The 21,933-nt window shown below is 43.8% G+C and overlaps 1 protein-coding gene across 1 annotated transcript in view; it reads right to left on the reverse strand.

Moving 5' to 3' along the window:
- The window catches only part of LOC115151467 (kinesin-like protein KIF1A), a gene marked incomplete in the record, with an annotated part of 143,354 nt that overhangs the window by 66,928 nt on the left and 54,493 nt on the right, over positions 1-21,933 (reverse strand).

The raw sequence follows: 21,933 nt of genomic DNA on the forward strand, positions 1-21,933 counted from the left end.
TACTATACTTCAGAGAGAGGATGTGGTTTCCTTCCTGGTCTCTATCCACAGTACTATACTTCAGAGAGGGGATGTGGTTTCCTTCCTGGTCTCTATCCACAGTACTATACTTCAGAGAGAGGGGATGTGGTTTCCTTCCTGGTCTCTATCCACAGTACTATACTTCAGAGAGAGGGGATGTGGATTCCTTCCTGGTCTCTATCCACAGTACTATACTTCAGAGAGAGGATGTGGTTTCCTTCCTGGTCTCTATCCACAGTACTATACTTCAGAGAGAGGGGATGTGGTTTCCTTCCTGGTCTCTATCCACAGTACTATACTTCAGAGAGGGGATGTGGATTCCTTCCTGGTCTCTATCCACAGTACTATACTTCAGAGAGAGGGGATGTGGTTTCCTTCCTGGTCTCTATCCACAGTACTATACTTCAGAGAGAGGGGATGTGGTTTCCTTCCTGGTCTCTATCCACAGTACTATACTTCAGAGAGGGGATGTGGTTTCCTTCCTGGTCTATCCACAGTACTATACTTCAGAGAGAGGATGTGGTTTCCTTCCTGGTCTCTCCACAGTACTATACTTCAGAGAGAGGATGTGGTTTCCTTCCTGGTCTCTATCCACAGTACTATACTTCAGAGAGAGGGGATGTGGTTTCCTTCCTGGTCTCTATCCACAGTACTATACTTCAGAGAGGGGGATGTGGTTTCCTTCCTGGTCTCTATCCACAGTACTATACTTCAGAGAGGGGATGTGGTTTCCTTCCTGGTCTCTCCACAGTACTATACTTCAGAGAGAGAGGGGATGTGGTTTCCTTCCTGGTCTCTATCCACAGTACTATACTTCAGAGAGGGGATGTGGATTCCTTCCTGGTCTCTATCCACAGTACTATACTTCAGAGAGAGGGGATGTGGATTCCTTCCTGGTCTCTATCCACAGTACTATACTTCAGAGAGGGGATGTGGTTTCCTTCCTGGTCTCTATCCACAGTACTATACTTCAGAGAGGGGATGTGGATTCCTTCCTGGTCTATCCACAGTACTATACTTCAGAGAGGGGATGTGGATTCCTTCCTGGTCTCTATCCACAGTACTATACTTCAGAGAGAGGGGATGTGGATTCCTTCCTGGTCTCTATCCACAGTACTATACTTCAGAGAGGGGATGTGGTTTCCTTCCTGGTCTCTTTCCACAGTACTATACTTCAGAGAGAGGGGATGTAGCTAACTTCCTGGTCTATCCACAGTACTATAATTCAGGTCTCATTGATAAGCATTTAGAACATGGGATGTCCCAAGTGACACCCTATTCCCTATATAGTGCACTACATTTGACCAGGACCCATAGGGCTTTGGACAAAGAGTGTAGGGAATACGACGCCACTTGGGACGTACCCGTGGACTGTATAAGATGAGGAAATTCCTCGTCAATCAAGATTTTACTAATAGATTCATCACACTGAAATATAGGTGATTTTTTATCTCAGAATATGTCTCAAATATCTATTTTACAGACTATGAATTTATCACAGTTCACAATATAGTGAAAGGTATATGTAACCTTCTATGGAATACAATGAGTCTCAGCACTGCAGGTAGGTAGGTGTTGCTATACCAACACACAGACCAGAATCACCAGTCAGGGTCCTTCCTGTTGCCACTGTCAGTCAAGATGACACATGTAACACTTTTGATTCCCTAAAGTTGGTGGCCATCTGTTTTGGTAATACTGGTATGAAACACAGTAGCAAAAACACCAATTTCCTGTGATTAAAAAGGACAGCTGGGCGCGGTTGCATAAAATATATTAAGTGTTTACCTTAAGGAATCATTTCCTGTTAGCTCAGGGAATTGTTTAAGGGTGTCGTATAGTGCCGCTGTAAAAATATTTCCTTAAAACGCCGTAAGTCGCCTTCCTGAACTCTGGAGACCAGCGATAAAGCTATATGAGCCCAGTCCACAAGAGCATCTCTACAGCACCAGACAGGAACAGCACCTACTGTCCAAGCCCAGAAATACATCTAATATCTCTTGGGTATTATCTAGCAGATAGCCTACTGACAACCAGGCTGACATCTACAGCAAGTCTGCCTGAAGGCCACATGTACTTGTTGATCTGATACATACATGTGTACATGATTGATCGTGATCAATATAGTCCTTGGCATTTTGAATAACCTTTGATTATCTCACTGATTAGTCATTAATAAATTATTTAATAATCAACTATTAATACATTACTCTGGTGCTGCAGAGAGTACAGCTATTATTAACACATTACTCTGGTGCTGCAGAGAGTACAGCTATTAATAACACAATACTCTGGTGCTGCAGAGAGTACAGCTCTAAACACATTACTCTGGTGCTGCTAAAGGTGTAATGGAGCGAAGCGCACAGAGGACAGCCATGAACACAGCAGAGAGCCAAATTAAGAAACATTAACACACATTTCAAACCATCAACGTCTGTGCAGGGAGGCCCCTTGTACGCTGAGAGAGATAAAAACAGAAAACAGAAAGACAGGAGGAGGAGGAAGAGGAGGAGGAGGAGAGAGAGTGAGAGACAGGTGAACAACACTGTGAGAGATTCCATCAGTCACTCAGTGTAAGATGAGCATAGCTTACTGGTGTTGCTTTAAAGGCCCCTAGTCTGTCACTCAGACCTCCATCTGAGAATCAATCTACTCAAATGTACAGTTAATTATCCGAATGCATATTTGCAGTTTCCTTCTACTCCAGTCGGTAGTCTGTAGGCTACATAAGGAGCCCACTATAAATATTTTCCACTGTACTACGGCTGGCTGACTGAGGTTCTGAAAACATACTGCTGCGGGTCACCTTTTCTGAACTCCGGACACGGAGCAAGTCTGCCTAATGCCACATGTACTTGTTGATTTGGTGAATACATGTGTACATGATTGGTCGTGATCAATATTTTCCTGGGCAATAAGAAATACTATTTGATTATCTCACTGATTAGTCATTAATCTGGTGCAGCAGAGAGTACAGCTATAAGAACTTGCTGTCGATGCTAAGCAGCACGGAGCGAAGAGTAGAGAGGACAGACAAAGAAACAGCCTAAAGCGAGAGAAACCATAGAGAGAGAGAAACAGTAGAGAGAAACAGTAGAGAAATACAGTAGAGATATATAGAAACAGTAGAGAGATATAGAAACAGTAGAGAGATGTAGAAACAGTAGAGAGATAGAAACAGTAGAGAGATGTAGAAACAGTAGAGAGATATAGAAAGAGTAGAGAGATATAGAAACAGTAGAGAGATATAGAAACAGTAGAGAGATAGAAACAGTAGAGAGATATAGAAACAGTAGAGAGATATAGAAACAGTAGAGAGATACAGTAGAGAGATATAGAAACAGTAGAGATATATAGAAACAGTAGAGAGATATAGAAACAGTAGAGAGATACAGTAGAGAGATATAGAAACAGTAGAGAGATAGAAACAGTAGAGAGATATAGAAACAGTAGAGAGATATAGAAACAGTAGAGATATAGAAACAGTAGAGAGATACAGTAGAGAGATATAGAAACAGTAGAGAGATATAGAAACAGTAGAGAGATATAGAAACAGTAGAGAGATAGAAACAGTAGAGAGATATAGAAACAGTAGAGAGATATAGAAACAGTAGAGATATAGAAACAGTAGAGAGATATAGAAACAGTAGAGAGATAGAAACAGTAGAGAGATATAGAAACAGTAGAGAGATATAGAAACCGTAGAGAGATGTAGAAACAGTAGAGAGATATAGAAACAGTAGAGAGATATAGAAACAGTAGAGAGATATAGAAACAGTAGAGAGATATAGAAACAGTAGAGAGATATAGAAACAGTAGAGAGAAATAGAAACAGTAGAGAGATAGAAACAGTAGAGAGATATAGTAACAGTAGAGAGAAAAACAGTAGAGATATATAGAAACAGTAGAGAGATATAGAAACAGTAGAGAGATATAGAAACAGTAGAGAGATACAGTAGAGAGATATAGAAACAGTAGAGAGATATAGAAACAGTAGAGAGATAGAAACAGTAGAGAGATATAGAAACAGTAGAGAGAAATAGAAACAGTAGAGAGATAGAAACAGTAGAGAGATATAGTAACAGTAGAGAGAAAAACAGTAGAGATATATAGAAACAGTAGAGAGATATAGAAACAGTAGAGAGATATAGAAACAGTAGAGAGATATAGAAACAGTAGAGAGATGTAGAAACAGTAGAGATATAGAAACAGTAGAGATATAGAAACAGTAGAGAGATATAGAAACAGTAGAGAGAAAAACAGTAGAGAGATATAGAAACAGTAGAGAGATATAGAAACAGTAGAGAGAAAAACAGTAGAGAGATGTAGAAACAGTAGAGATATATAGAAACAGTAGAGAGAAAAACAGTAGAGATATAGAAACAGAAGAGAGATACAGTAGAGAGATATAGAAACAGTAGAGATATATAGAAACAGTAGAGAGATACAGAAACAGTAGAGAGATATAGAAACAGTAGAGAGATATAGAAACAGTAGAGAGATACAGTAGAGAGATATAGAAACAGTAGAGAGATATAGAAACAGTAGAGATATATAAAAACAGTAGAGAGATACAGTAGAGAGATATAGAAACAGTAGAGATATAGAAACAGTAGAGAGATATAGAACAAGTAGAGAAATATAGAAACACACATTTCAAACCAGCAACGTCAGTGCCAAGCGCTGGCCCCTTGTACGCTGGGAGAGAAAGAGAGAGAGAGAGACAGAGAGACAGACAAAGGAGAACACAGTTAACGATAGGAGAACCCAGTTAGAGACAGGAGAACACAGTGAGAGACAGAGAACACAGTGAGAGACAGGAAAACAAAGTGAGAGACAGGAGAACACAGTGAGAGACAGAGAACACAGTGAGAGACAGGAGAACAAAGTGAGAGACAGGAGAACCCAGTTAGAGACAGGAGAACACAGTGAGAGACAGAGAACACAGTGAGAGACAGGAGAACACAGTGAGAGACAGAGAACACAGTGAGAGACAGGAGAACACAGTGAGAGACAGGAGAACAGAGTGAGAGACAGGAGAACAGAGTGAGAGACAGGAGAACAGAGTGAGAGACAGGAGAACAGAGTGAGAGACAGGAGAACAGAGTGAGAGACAGGAGAACAGAGTGAGAGACAGGAGAACAGAGTGAGAGACAGGAGAACAAAGTGAGAGACAGGAGAACACAGTGAGAGACAGGAGAACACAGTGAGAGACAGAGAACACAGTGAGAGACAGGAGAACACAGTGAAAAAAGTAGAGAAATACAGTAGAGAGAAAAGACCAGCACAAAAACATCCACGATAAATCCATGATAATCAAAGATTTCAATAAGCATTCCTCTACGGCTGGCCATGCTTTCCTCCTAGCTACACCAACCCCGGCAAACAGCTCCGCACCCCCCGCAGCTACTTGCCCAAGCCTCCCCAGCTTCTCCTTCACCCAAATCCAGACCCGTACAAATCAGCTTGGGCTAGACAATCCGGATCCTCTCTTTCTAAAATTATCCGCCGCCATTGTTGCAACCCCTATTACCAGTTTGTTCAACCTCTCTTTCGTATCGTCCGAGATCCCTAAAGATTGGAAATCTGCCGCGGTCATCCCCCTCTTCAAAGGGGTGACACTCTAGACTCAAACTGCTAGAAACCTATGTCCATCCTGCCCTGCCTCTCTAAAGTCTTTGAAAACCAAGTTAATAAACAGATCACTGACCGTTCAGAATCTCATCGTACCTTCTCCGCTATGCAATCTGGTTTCCAAGCTGGTCATGGGTGCACCACAGCCACGCTCAAGGTCCTAAACAATATCATAACCTCCTTCGATAAGAGCCAATACTGTGCAGCTGTATTCATAGACCTGGCCAAGGCTTTCGACTCTGTCAATCACCACATTCTTATCGGCAGTCAATAGCCTTGGTTTCTCAAATGATTGCCTCGCCTGGTTCACCAACTACTTTGCAGATAGAGTTCAGTGTGTCAAATCGGAGGGCCTGTTGTCTGGACCTCTGGCAGTCTCTATGGGGGTACCACAGGGTTCAAATCTCAGGCCAACTTTTTTAACTGTATTTTTCAACGATGTCGCTCTTGCTGCGGGTGATTCCCTGATCCAACTCTACGCAGACGACACCATTCTGTATACTGCTGGCCCTTCTTTGGACACTGTGTTAACTAACCTCCAAACGAACTTCAACGCCATACAACACTCCTTCCACGGCCTCCAACTGCTCTTAAACGCTAGCAAAACTAAATGCAACCGTTCGCTGCCCGCACCCGCCCACCCGACTAGCATCACTACTCTGGACGGTTCTGACCTAGAATACATGGACAACTACAAATACCTAGGTTACTGGCTAGACTGTAAACTCTCGTTCCAGACTCATATCAAACATCTCCAATCCAAAATTAAATCTAGAATCGGCTTTCTATTTCGCAACAAAGCCTCCTTCCATCACGCCGCCAAACTTGCCCTAGTAAAACTGACTATCCTACCGATCCTCAACTTCGGCGGTGTCATCTACAAAATAGCTTCCAATACTCTACTCAGCAAATTGGATGTTGTCTATCACAGTGCCATCCGTTTTGTCACCAAAGCCTCATATACCACCCACCACTGCGACCTGTATGCTCTAGTCGGCTGGCCCTCGCTACATATGCTTGTTATACTTCCGGTTTGGAGCGAGCAGTCGCACTACGCTTCACTCCACAGGTAATATTACACTTCACTACATTACAACGGTTTGATTTGTTTGATCCGAGCAATTCTTTTCTTTTCTTAGCTAGCTACATAGCCGTCTTTGTATCAAAGATAATCGTGTAGCTTAGAGTAATTATCGAAGTTAGCTATCTTCGTCCTCCTAACGTAGTCATCACTGCTAGCTAGCTAGTCAACACTGCTAGCTAGCCAACCAGCCAACTTCCACCGACTAGCTGCACTATCTATTACATTACAACGGAACGACTTGACTAGTGTAGTGTTAGTGAGCCAGCTACTTAGTTGTCTTTGCATCTAAGATAATTGTGTAGTTTAGAGTAATTATTAGTAAGTAGCCAGCCGCGACGCCAGACGTAGTCAACACACCTAGTCATCATTAATCCACTGCTAGCTAGCTAGCCAACAGCTAGCCAACCGTTACCGACTAGCAGCGCTGTAGATACCAATACTTTTACAACGGAACGATTTGACTAGTGCAGTGTTGGCTAGCTAGCTACATAGTTGTCTTTGTCATAGCTTGATAATTGTGTAGTTTAGTAATTACCGAGGTTAGCTAGCCAGCTATTGCCGTCCCCCGCGACGCCATTTTTCCTAACCCAGCCAACTAGTAACACTGTAGAAACTAAAATACATTACAAAGGAACGTCTTGATTAGTGTTATGTTAGCTAGCTACAAAGTTGCTTTTGTATCATGACAAGGTGTAGTACTGAAACTATCGAGGTCACCTAGCCAGCTACACGGTCAAACAAAGTCAACAACGCAGCCACTGCTAGCTAGCCTACTCCACCAGCCAGCAGTACTGTATCATTTTCGTCATTTCAGTCAATAGATTTTCTGCAACGTAAGCTTAACTTTCTGAACATTCGAGACGTGTAGTCCACTTGTCATTCCAATCTCCTTTGCATTAGCGTAGCCTCTTCTGTAGCTTGTCAACTATGTGTCTGTCGATCCCGGTTCTCTCCACTCTGCACAGGCCATACAAACGCTTCACACCGCGTGGCCGCTGCCACTCTAACCTGGTGGTCCCAGCGCGCACGACCCACGTGGAGTTCCAGGTCTCCGGCAGCCTCTGGAACTGCCGGTCTGCGGCCAACAAGGCTGAGTTCATCTCAGCCTATGCTACCCTCCAGTCCCTAGACTTCCTGGCGCTGACGGAAACATGGATCACCACAGATAACACTGCTACTCCTACTGCTCTCTCCTCGTCTGGCCACGTGTTCTCGCATACCCCTAGAGCATCGAGCCAGCGGGGTGGTGGCACTGGAATCCTCATCTCTCCCAAGTGGACATTCTCTCTTTCTCCCCTGACCCATCTGTCTATCTCCTCATTTGAATTCCATGCTGTCACAGTTACCAGCCCTTTCAAGCTTAACATCCTCATCATTTATCGCCCTCCAGGTTCCCTTGGAGAGTTCATCAATGAGCTTGACGCCTTGATAAGTTCCTTCCCTGAGGATGGCTCACCTCTCACAGTTCTGGGTGACTTTAACCTCCCCACGTCTACCTTCGACTCATTCCTCTCTGCCTCCTTCTTTCCACTCCTCTCCTCTTTTGACCTCACCCTCTCACCTTCCCCCCCCTACTCACAAGGCAGGCAATACGCTTGACCTCATCTTTACTAGATGCTGTTCTTCCACTAATCTCATTGCAACTCCTCTCCAAGTCTCCGACCACTACCTTGTATCCTTTTCCCTCTCGCTCTCATCAAAAACTTCTCACTCTGCCCCTACTCGGATGGTATTGCGCCGTCCCAACCTTCGCTCTCTCTCTCCTGCTACTCTCTCCTCTTCCATCCTATCATCTCTTCCCTCTGCTCAAACCTTCTCCAACCTATCTCCTGATTTTGCCTCCTCAACCCTCCTCTCCTCCCTCTCTGCATCCTTGATTTTCTCTGTCCCCTATCCTCCAGGCCGGCTCGGTCCTCCCCTCCTGCTCCGTGGCTCGACGACTCACTGCGAGCTCACAGAACAGGGCTCCGGGCAGCCGAGCGGAAATGGAGGAAAACTCGCCTCCCTGCGGACCTCGCATCCTTTCACTCCCTCCTCTCTACATTTTCCTCTTCTGTCTCTGCTGCTAAAGCCACTTTCTACCACTCTAAATTCCAAGCATCTGCCTCTAACCCTAGGAAGCTTTTTGCTACCTTCTCCTCCCTCCTGAATCCTCCTCCCCCTCCCCCCCCCCCCCCCTCCTCCCTCACTGCGGATGACTTCGTCAACCATTTTGAAAAGAAGGTTGACGACATCCGATCCTCGTTTGCTAAGTCAAGCGACACCGCTGGTCCTGCTCACACTGCCCTACCCTGTGCTTTGACCTCTTTCTCCCCTCTCTCTCCAGATGAAATCTCGCGTCTTGTGACGGCCGGCCGCCCAACAACCTGCCCACTTGACCCTATCCCCTCCTCTCTTCTCCAGACCATTTCCGGAGACCTTCTCCCCTACCTCACCTCGCTCATCAACTCATCCTTGACCGCTGGCTACGTCCCTTCCGTCTTCAAGAGAGCGAGAGTTGCACCCCTTCTGAAAAAAACCTACACTCGATCCCTCCGATGTCAACAACTACAGACCAGTATCCCTTCTTTCTTTTCTCTCCAAAACTCTTGAACGTGCCGTCCTTGGCCAGCTCTCCTGCTATCTCTCTCAGAACGACCTTCTTGATCCTAATCAGTCAGGTTTCAAGACTGGGCATTCAACTGAGACTGCTCTTCTCTGTGTCACGGAGGCTCTCTGCACTGCTAAAGCTAACTCTCTCTCCTCTGCTCTCATCCTTCTAGACCTATCTGCTGCCTTTGATACTGTGAACCATCAGATCCTCCTCTCCACCCTCTCCGAGCTGGGCATCTCCGGCGCGGCCCACGCTTGGATTGCGTCCTACCTGACAGGTCGCTCCTACCAGGTGGCGTGGCGAGAAGCTGTCTCCGCACCACGTGCTCTCACCACTGGTGTCCCCCAGGGCTCTGTTCTAGGCCCTCTCCTATTCTCGCTATACACCAAGTCACTTGGCTCTGTCATATCCTCACACGGTCTCTCCTATCATTGCTATGCAGACGACACACAATTAATCTTCTCCTTTCCCCCTTCTGACAACCAGGTGGCGAATCGCATCTCTGCATGTCTGGCAGACATATCAGTGTGGATGACGGATCACCACCTCAAGCTGAACCTCGGCAAGACGGAGCTGCTCTTCCTCCCGGGGAAGGACTGCCCGTTCCATGATCTCGCCATCACGGTTGACAACTCCCTTGTGTCCTCCTCCCAGAGTGCTAAGAACCTTGGCGTGATCCTGGACAACACCCTGTCGTTCTCCACTAACATCAAGGCGGTGACCCGATCCTGTAGGTTCATGCTCTACAACATTCGCAGAGTACGACCCTGCCTCACACAGGAAGCGGCGCAGGTCCTAATCCAGGCACTTGTCATCTCCCGTCTGGATTACTGCAACTCGCTGTTGGCTGGGCTCCCTGCCTGTGCCATCAAACCCCTACAACTCATCCAGAACGCCGCAGCCCGTCTGGTGTTCAACCTTCCCAAGTTCTCTCACGTCACCCCGCTCCTCCGCTCTCTCCACTGGCTTCCAGTTGAAGCTCGCATCCGCTACAAGACCATGGTGCTTGCCTACGGAGCTGTGAGGGGAACGGCACCTCCGTACCTTCAGGCTCTGATCAGGCCCTACACCCAAACAAGGGCACTGCGTTCATCCACCTCTGGCCTGCTCGCCTCCCTACCTCTGAGGAAGCACAGTTCCCGCTCAGCCCAGTCAAAACTGTTCGCCGCTCTGGCACCCCAATGGTGGAACAATCTCCCTCACGATGCCAGGACAGCGGAGTCAATCACCACCTTCCGGAGACACCTGAAACCCCACCTCTTTAAGGAATACCTGGGATAGGATAAAGTAATCCTTCTAACCCCCCCCCCCTTTAAAGGATTTAGATGCACTATTGTAAAGTGTTTGTTCTACTGGATATTATAGGTGAATGCACCAATTTGTAAGTCGCTCTGGATAAGAGCGTCTGCTAAATGACTTAAATGTAAATGTATATTCGTCGCCAGACCCACTGGCTCCAGGTCATCTATAAGTCTATGCTTGGTAAAGCTCCGCCTTATCTCAGCTCACTGGTCACCATAGCAGCACCCACCCGTAGCACACGCTCCAGCAGGTATATCTCACTGGTCATCCCCAAAGCCAACACCTCCTTTGGCCGCCTTTCCTTCCAGTTTTCTGCTGCCAGTGACTGGAAACGAATTGCAAAAATCGCTGAAGCTGGAAATTTATATCTCCCTCACTAACTTTAGACATCAGCTATCTGAGCAGCTAACCGATCGTTGCAGCTGTACATAGTCCATCTGTAAATAGCCCAACTACCGACATCATCCCCATATTGTTTTTATTTACTTTGCTGCTCTTTTGCACACCAGTATCACTATTTACACACCATCATCTGCTCATCATCATCTGCTCATCTATCACTCCAGTGTTAATCTGCTAAATTGTAATTACTTTGCTACTATGGCCTATTTATTGTCTTACCTCCTCATGCCATTTGCAGACACTGTATATAGACTTTCTTTTTTTTCTATTGTGTTATTGACTGTACGCTTGTTTATTCCATGTGTATGTCTGTGTTGTTGTTCTGTCGCACTGCTTTGCTTTATCTTGGCCAGCTTGCAGTTGTAAATGAGAACTTGTTCTCAACTAGCCTACCTGGTTAAATAAAGGTGAAATAAAATGTTTTACAAATAAAGAGATATAGAAGCAGTAGAGAGAGAAACAGTACAGAAATACAGTAGAGAGATATAGAAACAGTAGAGATATAGAAACAGTAGAGAGATACAGTAGAGAGATACAGTAGAGAGATATAGAAACAGTAGAGAGATATAGAAACAGTAGAGAGATATAGAAACAGTAGAGAGATACAGTAGAGAGATATAGAAACAGTAGAGATATAGAAACAGTAGATAGATACAGTAGAGAGATATAGAAACAGTAGAGAGATAGAAACAGTAGAGAGATAGAAACAGTAGAGAGAAAAACAGTAGAGAGATAGAAACAGTAGAGAGATATAGAAACAGTAGAGAGAAAAAAAGTAGAGATATATAGAAACAGTAGAGAGAATTAGAAACAGTAGAGAGATATAGAAACATTAGAGAGATAGAAACAGTAGAGATGTAGAAACAGTAGAGATATAGAAACAGTAGAGAGATATAGAAACAGTAGAGAGATATAGAAACAGTAGAGATATAGAAACAGTAGAGAGATACAGTAGAGAGATATAGAAACAGTAGAGAGATACAGTAGAGAGATATAGAAACAGTAGAGAGATATAGAAAACAGTAAGAGATTATAGAAACATTAGAGAAATAGAAACAGTAGAGAGATACAGTAGAGAGATATAGAAACAGTAGAGAGATACAGTAGAGAGATATAGAAACAGTAGAGAGATATAGAAACAGTAGAGAGATACAGTAGAGAGATATAGAAACAGTAGAGAGATATAGAAACAGTAGAGATATAGAAACAGTAGAGAGATATAGAAACAGTAGAGAGATAGAAACAGTAGAGAGATACAGTAGAGAGATATAGAAACAGTAGAGATATATAGAAACAGTGGAGAGAAAAAACAGTAGAGAGATATAGAAACAGTAGAGAGATATAGAAACAGTAGAGAGATATAGAAACAGTAGAGAGAAAAACAGTAGAGAGATATAAAAACAGTAGAGATATATAGAAACAGTAGAGAGAAAAACAGTAGAGATATAGAAACAGAAGAGATACAGTAGAGAGATATAGAAACAGTAGTAGATATATAGAAACAGTAGAAAGATATAGAAACAGTAGAGAGATATAGAAACAGTAGAGAGATACAGTAGAGAGATATAGAAACAGTAGAGAGATATAGAAACAGTAGAGAGATATAGAAACAGTAGAGATATATAAAAACAGTAGAGAGAAAAACAGTAGAGAGATATAGAAACAGTAGAGATATAGAAACAGTAGAGAGATATAGAACAAGTAGAGAAATATAGAAACACACATTTCAAACCAGCAACGTCAGTGCCAAGCGCTGTGGCCCCCTTGTACGCTGGGAGAGAAAGAGAGAGGAGAGACAGAGAGACAGACAAAGGAGAACACAGTTAACGATAGGAGAACCCAGTTAGAGACAGAGAACACAGTGAGAGACAGAGACACAGTGAGAGACAGGAGAACAAAGTGAGACAGAGAACACAGGAGAGACAGAGAACACAGTGAGAGACAGGAGAACACAGTGAGAGACAGGAGAACACAGTGAGAGACAGAGAACACAGTGAGAGACAGGGAGAACACAGTGAGAGACAGAGAACACAGTGAGAGACAGGAGAACACAAGTGAGAGACAGAAACACAGTGAGAGACAGGAGAACAGAGTGAGAGACAGGAGAACAAAGTGAGAGACAGGAGAACACAGTGAGAGACAGGAGAAAAAGTGAGAGACAGAGGAACACAGTGAGAGACAGGAGAACAAAGTGAGAGACAGGAGAACCAGTGAGAGACAGGGAGAACAAAGTGAGAGACAGGAGAACACAGTGAGAGACAGAGAACACGTGAGAGACAGGAGAACACGTGAGAGACAGGAGAACACAGTGAGAGACAGGAGAACACAGTGAAAAAGTAGAAATACAGTAGAGAGAAAAGACCAGCACAAAAACATCCACGATAAATCCATGATAATCAAAGATTTCAATAAGCATTCCTCTACGGCTGGCCATGCTTTCCTCCTAGCTACACCAACCCCGGCAAACAGCTCCGCACCCCCCGCAGCTACTTGCCCAAGCCTCCCCAGCTTCTCCTTCACCCAATCCAGACCCGTACAAATCAGCTTGGGCTAGACAATCCGGATCCTCTCTTTCTAAAATTATCCGCCGCCATTGTTGCAACCCCTATTACCAGTTTGTTCAACCTCTCTTTCGTATCGTCCGAGATCCCTAAGATTGGAAATCTGCCGCGGTCATCCCCCTCTTCAAAGGGGTGACACTCTAGACTCAAACTGCTACAAACCTATGTCCATCCTGCCCTGCCTCTCTAAAGTCTTTGAAAACCAAGTTATAAACAGATCACTGACCGTTCAGAATCTCATCGTACCTTCTCCGCTATGCAATCTGGTTTCCGAGCTGGTCATGGGTGCACCTCAGCCACGCTCAAGGTCCTAAACAATATCATAACCTCCTTCGATAAGAGCCAATACTTGTGCAGCTGTATTCATAGACCTGGCCAAGGCTTTCGACTCTGTCAATCACCACATTCTTATCGGCAGTCAATAGCCTTGGATTCTCAAATGACTGCCTCGCCTGGTTCACCAACTACTTTGCAAAAAGAGTTCAGTGTGTCAAATCGGAGGGCCTGTTGTCTGCACCTCTGGCAGTCTCTATGGGGGTACCACAGGGTTCAAATCTCAGGCCAACTTTTTAAACTGTATTTTTTCAACGATGTCGCTCTTGCTGCGGGTGATTCCCTGATCCAACTCTACGCAGACGACACCATTCTGTATACTGCTGGCCCTTCTTTGGACACTGTGTTAACTAACCTCCAAACGAACTTCAACGCCATACAACACTCCTTCCACGGCCTCCAACTGCTCTTAAACGCTAGCAAAACTAAATGCAACCGTTCGCTGCCCGCACCCGCCCACCCGACTAGCATCACTACTCTGGACGGTTCTGACCTAGAATACATGGACAACTACAAATACCTAGGTTACTGGCTAGACTGTAAACTCTCGTTCCAGACTCATATCAAACATCTCCAATCCAAAATTAAATCTAGAATCGGCTTTCTATTTCGCAACAAAGCCTCCTTCCATCACGCCGCCAAACTTGCCCTAGTAAAACTGACTATCCTACCGATCCTCAACTTCGGCGGTGTCATCTACAAAATAGCTTCCAATACTCTACTCAGCAAATTGGGATGTTGTCTATCACAGTGCCATCCGTTTTGTCACCAAAGCCTCATATACCACCCACCACTGCGACCTGTATGCTCTAGTCGGCTGGCCCTCGCTACATATTCGTCGCCAGACCACTGGCTCCAGGTCATCTATAAGTCTATGCTTGGTAAAGCTCCGCCTTATCTCAGCTCACTGGTCACCATAGCAGCACCCACCCGTAGCACACGCTCCAGCAGGTATATCTCACTGGTCATCCCCAAAGCCAACACCTCCTTTGGCCGCCTTTCCTTCCAGTTTTCTGCTGCCAGTGACTGGAACGAATTGCAAAAATCGCTGAAGCTGGAAATTTATATCTCCCTCACTAACTTTAGACATCAGCTATCTGAGCAGCTAACCGATCGTTGCAGCTGTACATAGTCCATCTGTAAATAGCCCAACTACCGACATCATCCCCATATTGTTTTTATTTACTTTGCTGCTCTTTTGCACACCAGTATCACTATTTACACACCATCATCTGCTCATCATCATCTGCTCATCTATCACTCCAGTGTTAATCTGCTAAATTGTAATTACTTTGCTACTATGGCCTATTTATTGTCTTACCTCCTCATGCCATTTGCAGACACTGTATATAGACTTTCTTTTTTTTCTATTGTGTTATTGACTGTACGCTTGTTTATTCCATGTGTATGTCTGTGTTGTTGTTTCTGTCGCACTGCTTTGCTTTATCTTGGCCAGCTTGCAGTTGTAAATGAGAACTTGTTCTCAACTAGCCTACCTGGTTAAATAAAGGTGAAATAAAATGTTTTACAAATAAAGAGATATAGAAGCAGTAGAGAGAGAAACAGTACAGAAATACAGTAGAGAGATATAGAAACAGTAGAGATTATAGAACAGTAGAGAGAAACAGTAGAGAGATACAGTAGAGAGATATAGAAACAGTAGAGAGATATAGAAACAGTAGAGAGATATAGAAACAGTAGAGAGATACAGTAGAGAGATATAGAAACAGTAGAGATATAGAAACAGTAGAGAGATACAGTAGAGAGATATAGAAACAGTAGAGAGATAGAAACAGTAGAGAGATAGAAACAGTAGAGAGAAAAACAGTAGAGAGATAGAAACAGTAGAGAGATATAGAAACAGTAGAGAGAAAAAAAGTAGAGATATATAGAAACTATAGAAGAAAGTGAGGAGAATAATTTAGAAACAAGTAGAGAGATATAGAAACATTAAGAGATTAGAAACAGTAGAGATGTAGAAACAGTAGGAGATATAGAAACAGTAGAGAGATATAGAAACAGTAGAGAGATATAGAAACAGTAGAGAATATAGAAACAGTAGAGAGATACAGTAGAGATGATATAGAAAACAGTAGAGAGATTTATCGAACCAGTTAGAGGAGATATAGAAACAGTAGAGATATAGAAACAGTAGAGAGATACAGTAGAGAGATATAGAAACAGTAGAGAGATACAGTAGAGAGATATAGAAACAGTAGAGAGATATAGAAACAGTAGAGAGATACAGTAGAGAGATATAGAAACAGTAGAGAGATATAGAAACAGTAGAGATATAGAAAACAGTAGAGAGATATAGAAACAGTAGAGAGATAGAAACAGTAGACGAGATACAGTAGAGAGATATAGAAAACAGTAGAGATATATAGGAAACAGTGGAGAGAAAAACAGTAGAGAGATATAGAAACAGTAGAGAGATATAGAAACAGTAGAGAGATATAGAAACAGTAGAGAGAAAAACAGTAGAGAGATATAAAAACAGTAGAGATATAGAAACAGAAGAGATACAGTAGAGAGATATAGAAACAGTAGAGATATATAGAAACAGTAGAAAGATATAGAAACAGTAGAGAGATATAGAAACAGTAGAGAGATACAGTAGAGAGATATAGAAACAGTAGAGAGATATAGAAACAGTAGAGAGATATAGAACAGTAGAGATATATAAAAACAGTAGAGAGATACAGTAGAGAGATATAGAAACAGTAGAGATATAGAAACAGTAGAGAGATATAGAACAAGTAGAGAAATATAGAAACACACATTTCAAACCAGCAACGTCAGTGCCAAGCGCTGGCCCCTTGTACGCTGGGAGAGAAAGAGAGAGAGAGACAGAGAGACAGACAAAGGAGAACACAGTTAACGATAGGAGAACCCAGTTAGAGACAGGAGAACACAGTGAGAGACAGAGAACACAGTGAGAGACAGGAGAACAAAGTGAGAGACAGGAGAACACAGTGAGAGACAGGAGAACACAGTGAGAGACAGGAGAACACAGTGAGAGACAGGAGAACACAGTGAGAGACAGAGAACACAGTGAGAGACAGGAGAACACAGTGAGAGACAGAGAACACAGTGAGAGACCAGTGAGAGAACACAGTGAGGAGACAGAGAACACAGTGAGAGAAGGAGAACAGAGTGAGAGACAGGAGAACAAAGTGAGAGACAGGAGAACACAGTGAGAGACAGGAGAACAAAGTGAGAGACAGAGAACACAGTGAGAGACAGGAGAACAAAGTGAGAGACAGGAGAACACAGTGAGAGACAGGGAGAACAAAGTGAGAGAACAGGAGAACACAGTGAGAGGACAGGAGAACACAGTGAGAGGACAGGAGAACACAGTGAGAGACAGGAGAACACAGTGAGAGACAGGAGAACACAGTGAAAAAGTAGAGAATACAGTAGAGAGAAAAGACCAGCACAAAACATCCACGATAAATCCATGTGATAATCAAAGATTTCAATAAGCATTCCTCTACGGCTGGCCATGCTTTCCTCCTAGCTACACCAACCCCGGCAAACAGCTCCGCACCCCCCGCAGCTACTTGCCCAAGCCTCCCCAGCTTCTCCTTCACCCAAATCCAGACCCGTACAAATCAGCTTGGGCTAGACAATCCGGATCCTCTCTTTCTAAAATTATCCGCCGCCATTGTTGCAACCCCTATTACCAGTTTGTTCAACCTCTCTTTCGTATCGTCCGAGATCCCTAAAGATTGGAAATCTGCCGCGGTCATCCCCCTCTTCAAGGGGTGACACTCTAGACTCAAACTGCTACAAACCTATGTCCATCCTGCCCTGCCTCTCTAAAGTCTTTGAAAACCAAGTTAATAAACAGATCACTGACCGTTCAGAATCTCATCGTACCTTCTCCGCTATGCAATCTGGTTTCCGAGCTGGTCATGGGTGCACCTCAGCCACGCTCAAGGTCCTAAACAATATCATAACCTCCTTCGATAAGAGCCAATACTGTGCAGCTGTATTCATAGACCTGGCCAAGGCTTTCGACTCTGTCAATCACCACATTCTTATCGGCAGTCAATAGCCTTGGATTCTCAAATGACTGCCTCGCCTGGTTCACCAACTACTTTGCAAAAAGAGTTCAGTGTGTCAAATCGGAGGGCCTGTTGTCTGCACCTCTGGCAGTCTCTATGGGGGTACCACAGGGTTCAAATCTCAGGCCAACTTTTTTAACTGTATTTTTCAACGATGTCGCTCTTGCTGCGGGTGATTCCCTGATCCAACTCTACGCAGACGACACCATTCTGTATACTGCTGGCCCTTCTTTGGACACTGTGTTAACTAACCTCCAAACGAACTTCAACGCCATACAACACTCCTTCCACGGCCTCCAACTGCTCTTAAACGCTAGCAAAACTAAATGCAACCGTTCGCTGCCCGCACCCGCCCACCCGACTAGCATCACTACTCTGGACGGTTCTGACCTAGAATACATGGACAACTACAAATACCTAGGTTACTGGCTAGACTGTAAACTCTCGTTCCAGACTCATATCAAACATCTCCAATCCAAAATTAAATCTAGAATCGGCTTTCTATTTCGCAACAAAGCCTCCTTCCATCACGCCGCCAAACTTGCCCTAGTAAAACTGACTATCCTACCGATCCTCAACTTCGGCGGTGTCATCTACAAAATAGCTTCCAATACTCTACTCAGCAAATTGGATGTTGTCTATCACAGTGCCATCCGTTTTGTCACCAAAGCCTCATATACCACCCACCACTGCGACCTGTATGCTCTAGTCGGCTGGCCCTCGCTACATATTCGTCGCCAGACCCACTGGCTCCAGGTCATCTATAAGTCTATGCTTGGTAAAGCTCCGCCTTATCTCAGCTCACTGGTCACCATAGCAGCACCCACCCGTAGCACACGCTCCAGCAGGTATATCTCACTGGTCATCCCCAAGCCAACACCTCCTTTGGCCGCCTTTCCTTCCAGTTTTCTGCTGCCAGTGACTGGAACGAATTGCAAAAATCGCTGAAGCTGGAAATTTATATCTCCCTCACTAACTTTAGACATCAGCTATCTGAGCAGCTAACCGATCGTTGCAGCTGTACATAGTCCATCTGTAAATAGCCCAACTACCAACATCATCCCCATATTGTTTTTATTTACTTTGCTGCTCTTTGCACACAGTATCACTATTTACACACCATCATCTGCTCATCATCATTCTGCTCATCTATCACTCCAGTGTTAATCTGCTAAATTGTAATTACTTTGCTACTATGGCCTATTTATTGTCTTACCTCCTCATGCCATTTGCAGACACTGTATATAGACTTTCTTTTTTTTTCTATTGTGTTATTGACTGTACGCTTGTTTATTCCATGTGTATGTCTGTGTTGTTGTTCTTCTGTCGCACTGCTTTGCTTTATCTTGGCCAGCTCGCAGTTGTAAATGAGAACTTGTTCTCAACTAGCCTACCTGGTTAAATAAAGGTGAAATAAAATGTTTTACAAATAAAGAGATATAGAAGCAGTAGAGAGAGAAACAGTAGAGAGAAACAGTAGAGAAATATAGAAACAGTAGAGAGATATAGAAACAGTAGAGATATAGAAACAGTAGAGAGAAACAGTAGAGAGATATAGAAACAGTAGAGATATACAGTAGAGAGATATAGAAACAGTAGAGAGATATAGAACAAGTAGAGAGATATAGAAACACACATTTCAAACCAGCAACGTCAGTGCCAAGCGCTGGCCCCTTGTACGCTGGGAGAGAAAGAGAGAGAGAGACAGAGAGACAGACAAAGGAGAACACAGTTAACGATAGGAGAACCAAGTTAGAGACAGGAGAACACAGTGAGAGACAGGAGGACACAGTGAGAGACAGGAGAACAGACTGAGAGACAGAACAAAGTGAGAGACAGAAGAACACAGTGAAAACAGTAGAGAGAAACAGTAGAGAAACAGTTGAGAAACAGGAGAACACAGTGAGAGACAGGAGAACACAGTGAGAGACAGGAGAACACAGTGAGAGACAGGAAAATACTGTGAGAGACAGGTAAACACTGTGAGACACAGGAGAACACAGTGAGAGACAGGAGAACACAGTGAGAGACAGGAAAACACTGTGAGAGACAGGTAAACACTGTGAGACACAGGAGAACACAGTGAGAAACAGGAGAACACAGTGAGAGACAGGAAAACACTGTGAGAGACAGGATAATACTGTGAGAAACAGGAGAACACAGTGAGAGACAGGAGAACACAGTGAGAGACTAAATCATTCATTCAGTGTTAGCTGAACAGCTGCTGCTAACATACTGATGCTGCTAACATACAGCTGCTGCTAACATACTGATGCTGCTAATGTAGTAGAGTGATGTTGTTCCCCTAGATTATGCACCAAGTTGCACACAAGGACAGTTCAAGTAGGCCAGGTCAAGAGGGGATGTTAATAAGTTAATAACAATAATAATAATAATTCAATGTGTTTTCTTTATTTAATTACAGCAGCATAGTTAATGTTATTTTTCGGTGTACAAACATTTTTTGATATCTATAATGTAAATACAACCTAATTGTAAAAGTTTGTATATTTTTGGTACTTACTTACGGACCCTTTTATCGTTCTCTTTTGCCGGACCTTCAGCTAGCAAGGTATGTTGTCCTTGGCGCCGTAATTTGGCAATATAAAACTGTGGTAAAGTTACATAAAGTGCTGTTTACGCAATTATATGTTTTGTTACAATGTGAACAATTATAAAGATTATGTTAACTTTCACCAAGCTCGCTAATTAGGGTACCTATTGTAACTCGGGAGTATTTGGGACCGTGTTTGAGTGAGTTGCTATGTGGTCACGCAGGTGCCCGAGAGCTGTGACTGCACCGAGGGCTAACCTATTGTGTGTTGTCTCTTCGTGTGCAGGTATGTCTTTTATTTGTTCCGAATATGTTGTATATAATTTTAACTGTATTGTATAGTGTGCTCTTGGGCACTGAATGTATGTATGCAGTTCCCGCTCTTTTGCCGGACCTTCAGCTAGCAAGGTGCCCGAGAGCTGTGACTGCACCGAGGGCTAACCTATTGTGTGTTGTCTCTTCGTGTGCAGGACCAATAAACATGATTCAACCATCATAATTCCAGTTGTGGCAGTGTCCTGATTAAAAGTACACAACGCAGAACGAACCACGCTACACTAACATACTTGATGCTGCTAACATTCTGGTGCTGCTAACATACTGGTGGTGCTAACATACTGATGCCTGCTACATACTGATGCTGCTAACATACTGATGCTGCTACAATACTGATGCTGCTAACATACTGATGCTGCTACATACTGATGCTGCTAACATACTGGTGCTGCTACATACTGATGCTGCTACATACTGATGCTGCTAACATACTGGTGGTGCTAACATACTGATGCTGCTTAACATACTGATGCTGCTAACATACTGATGCTGCTACATACTGATGCTGCTAACATACTGATGCTGCTACACTACTGATGCTTGCTAACATACTGATGCTGCTAACATACCGGTGCTGCTAACATACTGATGCTGCTAACATACTGATGCTGCTAACATACTGGTGCTGCTAACATACTGATGCTGCTAACATACTGGTGCTGCTAACATACCGGTGCTGCTACATACTGGTGCTGCTACATACTGATGCTGCTACATACTGATGCTGCTAACATACTGGTGCTGCTAACATACCGGTGCTGCTAACATACTGGTGGTGCTAACATACTGATGCTGCTACATACTGATGCTGCTACATACTGGTGCTGCTACATACTGATGCTGCTACATACTGGTGCTGCTACATACTGATGCTGCTACATACTGATGCTGCTAACATACTGGTGCTGCTAACATACCGGTGCTGCTAACATACCGGTGCTGCTACATACTGATGCTGCTAACATACTGATGCTGCTAACATACTGGTGCTGCTAACATACTGATGCTGCTAACCATGGTTGTAGAACCACACAGGTACTGTT

The sequence above is a fragment of the Salmo trutta genome, chromosome 17 (genome assembly GCF_901001165.1).
Source record: "Salmo trutta chromosome 17, fSalTru1.1, whole genome shotgun sequence".
Classification (NCBI taxonomy): domain Eukaryota; kingdom Metazoa; phylum Chordata; class Actinopteri; order Salmoniformes; family Salmonidae; genus Salmo; species Salmo trutta.